This window comes from Lagenorhynchus albirostris, chromosome 17, assembly GCF_949774975.1.
Source record: "Lagenorhynchus albirostris chromosome 17, mLagAlb1.1, whole genome shotgun sequence".
Lineage (NCBI taxonomy): Eukaryota > Metazoa > Chordata > Mammalia > Artiodactyla > Delphinidae > Lagenorhynchus > Lagenorhynchus albirostris.
The window spans coordinates 20126606-20138065 of NC_083111.1; the positions used below are offsets into that span (position 1 = coordinate 20126606).

The following is an 11460-nucleotide window of genomic DNA, read 5'->3' on the forward strand; positions in this document are numbered from 1 at the left end:
TGATTACGTGATAATAGTACTGCCGTATTTTCTAGAAATCTTGTGGAGCAAGTGTTAAAAAGGACAGGTTGAAAATTGGTCATGTAGGCCAATTGATGTCAAAAGTTTTATTCAAGTAATTGGGATTTTTATTAAGAAGCATCTTAATGTCTTAATTCTGGTTCTAGCAAATATTTTTGTGTTTCTTTTCTCCCATTTTTAATGTGATTTGGTGGTGGGAGGTTGCTGAGAGCTTAATCAAATCAACATTTTGTGTGGCCGTCTTATGACTTAACAAATTATTCAAAAGTTACTGCAACTGGGATATTTAAAGTGATGTATAGCATAACATATAAGCACATGTAACTTAAGTATATGAATAACCTTTCTTTGAGGAAATATCCAATTTTAGTTATTGCTTGAAAAGTAAAAACACTATTATTTCTGTGGCCAGGGGCTGTGGAAAATATTGAATCCTGTATTATTGATTATCAAAAATGAATATCTCATGGGATTTGTAGGCCTTACAAGGATCTATGGATTTAAGATCAGAATAGCAAATTTTCTAGTTATTTTCCCCTTTTCTCTTTTTGGTTCAGAATGGAGGTTAGCCGGTAAAATAATGCTCAGCAGAATATTTTGAGAGCAATTTATCTGAATATTGATTTATTGAAACATTTTATAATAATTCTTAAAAGTTCTTTTAGAATGTACAAAAAAGGTGTTTTTACTGCTTTTCAATTACTAGTGAAAGGAATAATTTATTATCTCAAGAAAATGGAACTTTTCCTTTCTCAAGAATGAGTCTGCAGCGTTCTATTGGTCCAGCATAGCTTGGGACCCATGCTAGCTTTTCTATTAATATAGTTTTCTTTCCCTTTCTAATATTCAGTTACTCCCAGTCAAAACCCAGCAGAAAGACAGACTCTTCAGAGAATCAGAGTTCCCTTGTTTCATTGTCTGTCTCTGTCTCTCTCATAAAGGGGTGTCTCTGTGTGTGTGTGTGTGTGTGTGTGTGTGTGTGTGTGTCTGTCTGTCTGTCTATCTGTCTCAACATGATGCAATAAATATGACACAGGCATAGGAATCAGCGTGTCCTAAGCTTGCATCTCAGTTTTATTACCAGATAGGTGACAGAGGTGTCTTCATTTCACAGGAGCTCAGTTTCCTTATCAGTAAAATGGAGATTAAATGAGGTAACATAAAAGCATCTTATTACATCCCCTTATATTTAGTCAGTGTACTTTAGTTCCAATTCCTTCCATTTTCTTAACTCTTATATTAACATTATGTTGATATTTCTGGGTTGGGACAAATTCTTTAGGTAAACCTTTGTGTTTTCTTCAGTTTTGCCCTAATGACTAGGAAACATGACTTGGGTTCTCCTGGCCGGCTGGCCTTCTTCATCCCCAGATCTCACGTGCTCTTGTTCTCCCAGCACGTCTTTGAATGCTGCTCAGTAAAATCAGCATTCATGGGTACATAAGCCTTCTTAGAGACCTACTGCAAATAGAATGGGGAGAGAAAGAGAAACAGCATCTATCAGATACCTGCACACAGCGGTCTGTGTGTTATTGTCTGACAATCTTATTAAAAATATGTGAGACAGGGCTTCCCTGGTGGTGCAGTGGTTAAGAATCCGCCTGCCAATGCAGGGGACATGGGTTCGAGCCCTGGTCCTGGACGATCCCACATGCCATGGAGCAGCTAAGCCCACGTGCCGCAACTACTGAAGCCCACGCACCTAGAGCCCATGCTCCGCAACAAGAGAAGCCACCGCAGTGAGAAGCCCGCGCACCGCAACGAAGAGTAGACCCCGCTTGCCGCAACTAGAGAAAGCCCGCGCACAGCAACAAAGACCCAACTCAGCCAAAAATAAATAAATAAGTATATGTGAGACAGTTAGCATTAGCTATACTTTACAAGAGAAATTGAGCTTTCAAGGGATTAACTTCTAAAAGACAAATAGCTATTAAGAGGTAGAGCAAAAATTGAACTTTGCGCTTTCTGTAAAACTTTGTTCTTCCAAAATACAATATTGCTATTAAAAGAGAACTACTTTTCTAAATGGAAGCACGTGGTTCGTTATTGAATCCATTTTGTAGAGAAGGATTGGACAGCCTATAGTGAACACATAGTTGGAGTAAATAAGGCATGTGTGTAAGTAAGTGTAATGAAAGAGAAAATATGTTAAACACCATGAGGGATTCAGATAAAATAATGTTTGGTTTAAAGGGAGACAAGGATATTTCTGGTTGTAGTGCTTAAGAAAGTCTTTTTTGTTGAGGTGACATTTGTTTTTGTTTATTTAATTTTTACCGAAATATAGTTGATTTACAATGTTGTGTTAGTTTCAGGTATACAGTAAAGTGAATCAGTTATACATACATATATATATATATATATATAAAAATGTATATATTATTTTTTTACATTCTCTTCCAATAACCTATAAAGGTTATTACAAGATATTGAGTACAGTTCTCTGTGCTATACAAGTAGGTCCTTGTTGGTTATCTATTTTATATGTAGTAGTGTGTATATTTTAATCCCAAACTCCTAATTTATCATTCTCCCCTCCACTTTGGTAACCATAAGTTTGTTTTCTACGTCTGTGAGTCTATTTCTGGTTTTTAAATAAGTTCATCTATATCCTCTTTTTAGATTCTGCATATAAGGCATATCATATGATATTTTTCTTTGTCTGACTTACTTCACTTAGTATGATAATCTCTAGGTCCATCCACGTTGCTGCAGATGGCATCATTTCTTATTTTTTAATGGCTGAGTAATATCCCATTGTGTGTGTATATATATATATATACCACATCTTCTTTATCCATTCATCTGTCGATGGACACTTAGGTTGCTTCCATGTCTTGCTATTGTAAATAGTGCTGCTATGAACATTGGGGTACATGTATCTTTTCAAATTATGGTTATCTCTGGATATATGTCCAGGAGTGAGATTGCTGGATCATATGATAGCTCTATTTTTAGTTTTTTAAGGAACCTCCATACTGTACTCCATAGTGGCTGTATCGTTGAGGTGACATTTGGATTTGGCTTTAAATAATGGGTGGAATTTGGATACGTAAGCACAGGAAAGTGGAAAGGATAGGAAGTGGGGAGACTATGAACAAAGGCAAATAGATAAGAGAGTAAGCTGGAGGTATTTAATAAAAAAGGTGAGCAGTTCGTTTTTTCTTGCATGTAAGGGCAAGGAATGGAATAATCAAGAAAGGAATGTGAAATTTTGAATGATATGTTAAGGATTTGGGAATTCAGTAAACACTAGGGTAGGGTGCCATTGATGGATTTTGATTACAGGATTGGCATACTATGATATAAGAATAATATTAATGGTCATAAAGAGTAATAATGCAGGCCATGATGCTAAGTGCTCACCTTGTGAGTATAGTCAAGCTATTTAGGGGATGATGACAGTAGTTCCCATGAAGTAACTAGCTTTGGTAGGGACAATGGGAGCAGAAAGTTAAGGATGAAGACTGTATTAGAACAGATAAACACTTAACAACTTACTAGATGCCCAAGGCAGGGGAAAGGAAGGTTTCTGAGGTGACACCCACATTTCTGTTTTGTATTATAATCAGAAACATAGAGGACACAAAGGAGGAGCAGAAACAGGTTTAAAAGGAAGAATAATGAACTCACGTGTGGATTGTAGCATTTGAAGGAAAGGTGGAGGTAGATTTTGGGTTGTTAGAGGCGTGATGTGAGCTTAGGAAGAAAGGTCACTGTTAGGTATCTTGATTTGTGAGTGATCTGCATCAAGGAGATAAATTAATCTATGAGAGAAATGAAATAATATAGGAGAGATTTGCTGTTGAAAGACAGAGAGAGTACAGTAAAAAAATCTATGTTGTATTAAGACAAAGAAGAAGAGATACCAAAAAAGACAAAACAGAAACAACCAGAAAGATAAGAGCTTAGAGAGCTTTCCACTGAAGTCAAAAGAAGAGATATCAAGAAAGAAAAGGTGGCCGGCAATGTCAGGTATTGCAAGGAAACCCAAGGTGATGGATAATGAGAATGATCTCTCTAAAAATCCTTACTTTTGAACATGGAGAATGAACCTGCTTTTATATTTGTGACATCATCTCGTATGCCTTGTGTACTTTTCTCTATATGAGAGGCTTTCCATTGAATCACCTTGACTTGACTCTACTTTTGGAGTCAAAGGGTCTCTTGATGTCATTCTCTTTGCAAATTATCATATACATCAGTGCATGGAGCCAAAAATCTTAAAAATTATTATTTAAATATCAGCAAATAAACCAGAAAAGTTTAATATTTTACATTGATCACATTTTCTCCTATCATCTTATTAGGTATTCTATGACTTTTTTTTTTTTTTAACTACTTCTTAACAGTATACACGTTTTTGGAATCAAAACCGTGATCAGGGCTTCCCTGGTGGCGCAGTGGTTGAGAGTCCGCCTGCCGATGCAGGGGACACGGGTTCGTGCCCCGGTCCGGGAAGATCCCATATGCTGCCCGTAAGCCATGGCCACTGAGCCTGCAGGACCGGAGCCTGTGCTCCGCAACGGGAGAGGCCACAACAGTGAGAGGCCCGCGTACCGCAAAAACAAAAACAAAAACAAAACTGTGATCAGAAACCTGTGGGTGGGGATTTCAGGCTCCTGCTGCCATCTCAGCACTGTGAGCTGAAGCTTACTTCCTCAAAATTGAGGCTGGATAGGCAAAATAAAGACCATGGCTTTTATTTTACTTATTTATTTATTTTTAATCACACTTCTGCCAGGCAAAATGGAAATTTCTAGCTTTTTCACAAGTCTTGTTAAAGCTTTCTTGGACCTGAGTTGACACAGGTTCTATTAAAAATATCACTGTTATAAAACAAATACATTTTGCTGTAAATAATCATCTCTATCTAGACATCCCACAGGTGTCTCAAATGTAGGATGTCTAAAATACAGCACATCCCTTTCTCCATCCTGGTCATGATATTGCATCTCCCATCTCTGTCCATGGCAGAATCCTCCATTCACTTGCCGTAGCTAGAAAGAAAGCAGGGAGCTATATTTAATCTTCTTTCTACTGCTCCTCACTATATTCATCCGGTCAAGAAGTACTATCAGATATTTTGTCCTGATTAACTCTTCAGTCTGTCGGGTACTCCTCTCTTGCCTGCCACTAGTTCTGCCTCCCTATTACTCTTTCTGACCATATTATTTAGCATATTGCTATGTGCTGGGCATTATTCAGGTACTGGAGATCAAACAATGAATTTGAAAGAGTCATTCCATGCCATCGTGAAGCTTTAGTCTGGTGGAGAAAACAGACACCTATCAATCAATTATATTAATATTTAATTGTCAATGGGATAAATGCTTCAAAGAAAAAATACAGAGTACAACAGGTGAAGAAATAGGGCAGGTTTCTTAAGAAAAAGAAAAGACTCTTAAGCTGAAAAACCGTGACTTAGAGGATGAATGGGAATAAGACAAAGTAGAGAAGGAAAGCATTCAAGGCTGAAGGAATTCTGGAAGCTCTACCCTTGGAATGAACCTTACTTGGAAGATCTGAAATCAGGATAGTTGGAGTAAAGTGAGCAAGTGCAGAAGATGAATGAACCCAAGCTACAGTTGGGTTGAAGCCAAATCATGCAGGGCCCTTAGGTATGAGGACCATGTACTTAATCTTCAAAGCTGAAATATATTTTAAATGAAGGGGCAATTGGTGTTAAACTGGAAGTGATCTGGAAAGGCCTGGCCATACGGTCACCTTAGAGTCATGTTAACGATTTTAGGTTTTATCCTAAGAGAAAAGGAAAACTATTGAAGGGTATTAACTTGGGGCGTGAATTTATCAGATTAGCTTCTCAAATAGCGTTTTCTTCCACCACCCCTACCTTCTCTGCCTACTTTTTCCTGTTTCATTTTCTTTCACAGCCTCTATCAAAACCTGAATTTATGTATTTATTTTTTTTAATTTCTTTTTTGCTTCTTGACTTTAGGCTCTGTGAGGGCAGGGACTTTGTTTTATTCACTGCTGCAATTCCAGTACCTAGAATAGTGCACGGCATGTAACAAATGTTTTATAAATTGTTGAATGCATGAATCAGAATCAGATTGCTTTTTCAAGGCACTTGTGGTTATTGTCTGAATTGAATAGAAGGAATAAGAGTTGATGGCCTGAGAGGTGGTAACAGGTAGGAAAGTTGACAGATGGAGAAATAAGAGGTATATTTAAGAAGGAGTGATAATTTAGAGGTAGGTGGTAAGGAAGAAGCAGCATCAAAGGTGACTTCCAGATTTCTGGAATGAACCTCTGAATTAATTTGAGGTGACACTAATGGAAACGCTTGGGGAGGGAGTATGGTGTCATGGTAAAGACTGCAGGGGTTCAGACTACTGTCTCTGTCATCGACACTATGACTTTGGGCAAACTGCTTAATTTCTGCATGCCTCGATTTCGGCATCTCTACAATGGAGGATAAGATTAGTACCTACTCTGTAGGCCACATTGTGGGGATTGAATCAAAGAATGTTCAGAAGGCATTTAGAATAGTGCCTAGTGTATAAAAAAGGACTCAGTAGAAGTTAGTGTGGGAAAGAGTAGGGGACAAGTAAAAAGGGAGAATCAGTTCAGTGTTGTAGTTTTTGAGTTTTGGTTGCCCTGAGACATCCAAGGGGATATACCAAGATGGTGTTTGTAGGAAATGAATTTCGATCCCAGAGGAGAGACCTGGGTCGTATATAGAAATTGGGAGTCACCTGAATATGATACTAAACTCTGGAAGACACAAACACGTAATGGGTAAGGGAGACTGAGACGTATCAGGAGAATTAGGGCAAAAGCCAGGAGCCAAGAGGAGGAACAGTGATGAGCTGTGCCAATACTTGTTGTTGGCCTTTGTTTTAAGGGCCATACAGCCAGACTGCTCGTCCAGTCTGCTGTGGCCGCAGTGGTCTTTATGAAACATGAAGACTAAACCCATCTCATTCCCACTTCACACCTTTCAGTGACTCCCCAAGTCACTCAGTTCTGAGTCCAGTCTCAGCCTGCCATGCAAGGTACTTCACATTCTGTCCAAATGTGCCTCTCAGGACACTTCCTAGTGCATCAGATATGCCACACTTTCTGTTACCTGTAGGCATGATACATGCTGTTCTATTCGTTTTGGCTGCCCTTCCACCTGCTGTCCACAAGGCTAACTGTGGGTGGACCTGCCAGAAGGACCTTTCATCTACTCCTGTGGAATCTCCTGTTTCTCCCCAGGGAGTGACCTTACCGCACCAGGTTTTTTGGGTTCATTTTGTTTCTCTGAGGCCACGAGTTCACTGAGGGGATACTGGCCCTCCTTCGGATCTCCAGTACCTCGTGCAACGCTTGCCGTGGTGCGCGCACTGAATGTTTGTGGAATTAAAAATGGTTAAAAAGTGTATCCACTAACTTTCCAAACTCCACATAACCATTTCACATTTACTCAGACAATCCAGAAAAAGTTTAATATAGGAAAGATCCATATTTAGAAATACTCTATCCATACTATAGTCAGATATATTCAGATAAACTAGAGGTGGGCTAAATTGGTTCATAGAGTTATTAGATGATGTTAAATGTCACAGAATTATTATCTAAATCTGTAAATAATATACTTCTTCTATAATCATATTTAGTAAGTTGGTTGAGTTCTGAGTTTAATGATTTATATGTCATACATATTTTTGTTTACATTGACTCAATTCTTAAGTGCTTACTTAATTCTAGCACTTTTACAAGTGGTTTGGAGGTGAAAAACAGTCTTCTACCTCTTGGTCTCCTCTGGGTTGATACAAAAGATATGTAAACAAAGGATGGGAGAATGGAGCCTTCATATTCTGTCACTGTTTAACCCTGGAAGATGAGTTTCATTTTAATATTTGGCTTTGAAATAATCTATGTAGGACCATTACTACACTACTTTTTAGAAAACTTGGATTTTTTTAAATGAACTAAGTAGCTAATTTGATTATCTAATTAATTTCATCTATACTTTAAATTTATATCTTTTGCTATGGATTAGAAATGACATTTAGAACTTCTATCGAGGACTAGAGGAAAATTATACCCCTCTTTTTCAGGCACATCATTTCAGGCTTAATAAGTAAAAGAGTATACTGGCAAAAAAAAAAAAATTACAGTTTTATCTGGGAGACATGACAGCATCAGCTATTCAGTCAAATCAGGAATTTTCCTATCCCTTCCAAAGCGACCCATTTTTGGACCCGAATGAATGAAAGCACTGGTTGTTTTGGCTTTCCCCACCCTAGAGTCTAGTCCAAATTCTGGGCTCAGAAGTTTCTCATCTGAGAATCATCAGATAATAATGAGTCATTATCATTATAGTGATGAGTGCTATTATGGCATTCAGGGCCCTGGGTCTGAAATGGCACATATTTGGTGGTAACGCGTTTGTTATTGTTAATCATGGCAGGTGACGATGAGATTACTGGAAAAAAATATTTTGAAGTGGTATCATATGTTCATCAGGAAGAAATGGGTGATTCTGGTAATTGAATTTGCCCAGGTTTGTAAATCTTTTTCCATCCATTTCATTCAGATTTAAAAATAGATGTTACTAAGTTCAAAGACTAATTCTAGCCGTATTGGCTGACAGAAATACATCTGTCTTGATTCACATTTACTCTATTTTATGTTTCCTGATTTTTGAGAGAATGAGTTATTCAGCTTCATTCTCATTTCTGAATATTAAATAAACCGTTTTGCTTTTGCTATTTTTTTCTGTGAAATGGAAGAATAAGAAATTATGTATGATATTTCTAAGGGACACATGCAAAATATATACTGTAAGGGAGATAACTTCCAATTATGTCAAAATAGTATACTTTCCCATAAATATCATAATTTAAATTCATGATTTTTAAAAAAGAAATATGATGTTCCTGACTTTTACATACATAATTAGATATATATGACACATATTCAGGTCTGTGTAATATTTTAGAGCTTTGAAAATTTTTTACAAGACAGTCAATTCTAAAGGATTTGTACTGGTCTAGATACTTGGTCCAAATAGCTAAAAAATTATTTTAGAGGTGTATGAAGCATACTAACAAGCTATCTAAAACTTTTGCTCTTTTACATCTACAAAATATTATCAGTGATAGTGGCAGCCGATTTTATCTAGAAACAATAAAAATATTGGCCTGATTGAAAAGATAGCAGGCAAAATTGGGTATTTCCAGCTAGAGTTCTGTGTTATAGGGTAAAGTAAATAATTTTAAAATTGATTAGCATTGCCTAAAAGGCAGAGTCACAGGCTGTGAGAATATGAATAGGTGGCTTGAATAGATAATGATGTGAAAAATGTGAGGATGTTTATATTTAAATGCAAAAATCCATGCAAGAATCCAGTGGCTAGATGAATTTGTTATTAATACTGTTCCCTAAACCACTAATGAGAAATGCTTTTTTTTTTTTTTTAAAGATTTAAGATTGTGTAAATGCTTTGTACCTAACACTGATGGAAGTAATTGGTAAACTGCTTAATCAAGTCCCACTTGGAAGTGAATGGGAACTGCAGGGTGGAAAATGTAGGCTGGGTAAGGAACCCAACAAGTCAGCAGAGCTCTCTTTACAGAAAGAAACAAAGATAGCAGTAATTAATGACCCTGACTCTGTGCCAAAAAAGCTTTCTTCTGACAACTCCAACTTAATTAAAACTTAAGACATTTCAATGGCCTCAGAAAGCCCCTGATGGGGTGAACTCTTGCAGACGCGTGAGAAAATTTTGTAAATTAAAGGAAAAGATGTGTGTTACCACTAGTGCCATGACTCTAATCCCTGACAGTCAAAGAATCTATTTAGCCCAAGCCTTTTCTTTTAACTGGCTCACACCTGCAGGCTTCCTGGCACTTCCTCTGTACCAGAGAAGGCCGTTTTTGTGTTTTACGGAAGATCAGATAATAGGAGTCTTGCTGTTCCTTTTGTTTTTGTGCATTGTTCATTAGCCTGTGAGTGTTGCAGGCACCCTTGATATGCTTGGCTTGATCCGGAGTAGAGCATTGCCTGAAAGCTTTAGGTGGTGCAACACGGGGTAAAGATGGGTTGGCGGAAAAAGTAAGGTTTTTTTTTTTTCTGTTTTTTTTTTCTTTTTTTTTTTTTTTTTAAATGTGAAAGTGGCTCAAATTAAAACTCACAGTTGATGGGGCAGCCTGAATGGCTGTGGCCTGCTGTTCTTAACAGCAGAGTGACAAGAAACGAGGTTCTGTGCGAGACAGCGCAGATTGGAGACACAGGGAAATGCGTTGTTAAATAGCCCTTGCTCCTTTTCTTGGTGCCATTTTTAATTCACTCGAATCAACAAGCATACAGATTCCTAGGAGGTATGGAAAACAGGTGTACTGTGCTGGAAAGAAAATCGCCGGGTGATTTATTTATTAATAAATATATCGAAGACTGAAATCTTAGAAATGGCATTGGTGGAATACCAATTGGGGTGAATGGGTCCTCAATTTACATGAGAAAAAAAAGGAGTTTAATTTCTCCTCCCTCCCCTCTGGAAAGTGTTTTGGTGGGTTATAATAGCAAATACCACCCTCCCTACCCCACCGTGCCGACTGGGGCACACACACTCCTGTTTCCTGTGGCCTCAGGCAGATCTGGTGGCTGGGACTTGAGAAGGTCAGTTCCTGGATTGTCGCTTCCCTCTTGGACCCGACTTGAGGCTGGTGTGTTGTGAAGGGCACAGACATGTTCCTGTTTAGATCCAGGCTTGGGTATCTTTGTAAGTGTCCATCCTAAGGAAAGAAAAGCTTGTCTCCAGGTACTCAAGAATCTCATCTTTTGACTCTTCAAGGTTTTGTTTTCGGAGGTAAATTATGCAACATTTGTTTTTGCAGGTGATGGGCCATCACTTACATGAGCTGTGCTGAGCTGCTTTTTCTGGGAATGGGGATGATCAGAAACTGAACCTTTTACAAAAATTTGGGGAATGACGCTTTAGAACAGAACATCACTTCACTCGATTTAAAAAACAAAATACGAAAACTTCTGTCCATGAGCGTTAACCAAATATAATATACGGGTCCTGTCTTTTGGTGTTTGGAAAGGCTCACCAGCTAGTTATTCTTTTCGTACTAACCATTTTCAGATGCGAAAAGCGAGGGAGGTGGGGGAGGGAAGGTAGGAATCAACATGTTTGATCCTGTGTATGAAGTTGTTGTTTGTTTGTCTGAATTTCAGAATGCTAACCCTTATCCAACCAATCTAAGACCAAATAAATACCACCTGTGCCCATTTATGTATTTTAAAAGAAGCACATAAAAATATTTTAATGAATTACTAAAACTCATAGTTTATATTGAATCACAGTTATTAATATTTCTCCTCTTCCTTGCTTTTCTTATTTTGGGAGTTTGCTTGTTTGTATGGAATTGAACCACCCCAATTAAAATGGGAGAAAAGTTTTTTTAAAAAATAAACTACTGT

The 11460-nt window shown here is 37.8% G+C and overlaps 1 protein-coding gene across 2 annotated transcripts in view; it reads left to right on the forward strand.

The window, feature by feature from the left end:
* Positions 1–11460, forward strand: part of ZFHX4 (zinc finger homeobox 4) — a 158922-nt gene that overhangs the window by 59156 nt on the left and 88306 nt on the right. The window lies entirely within an intron of this gene.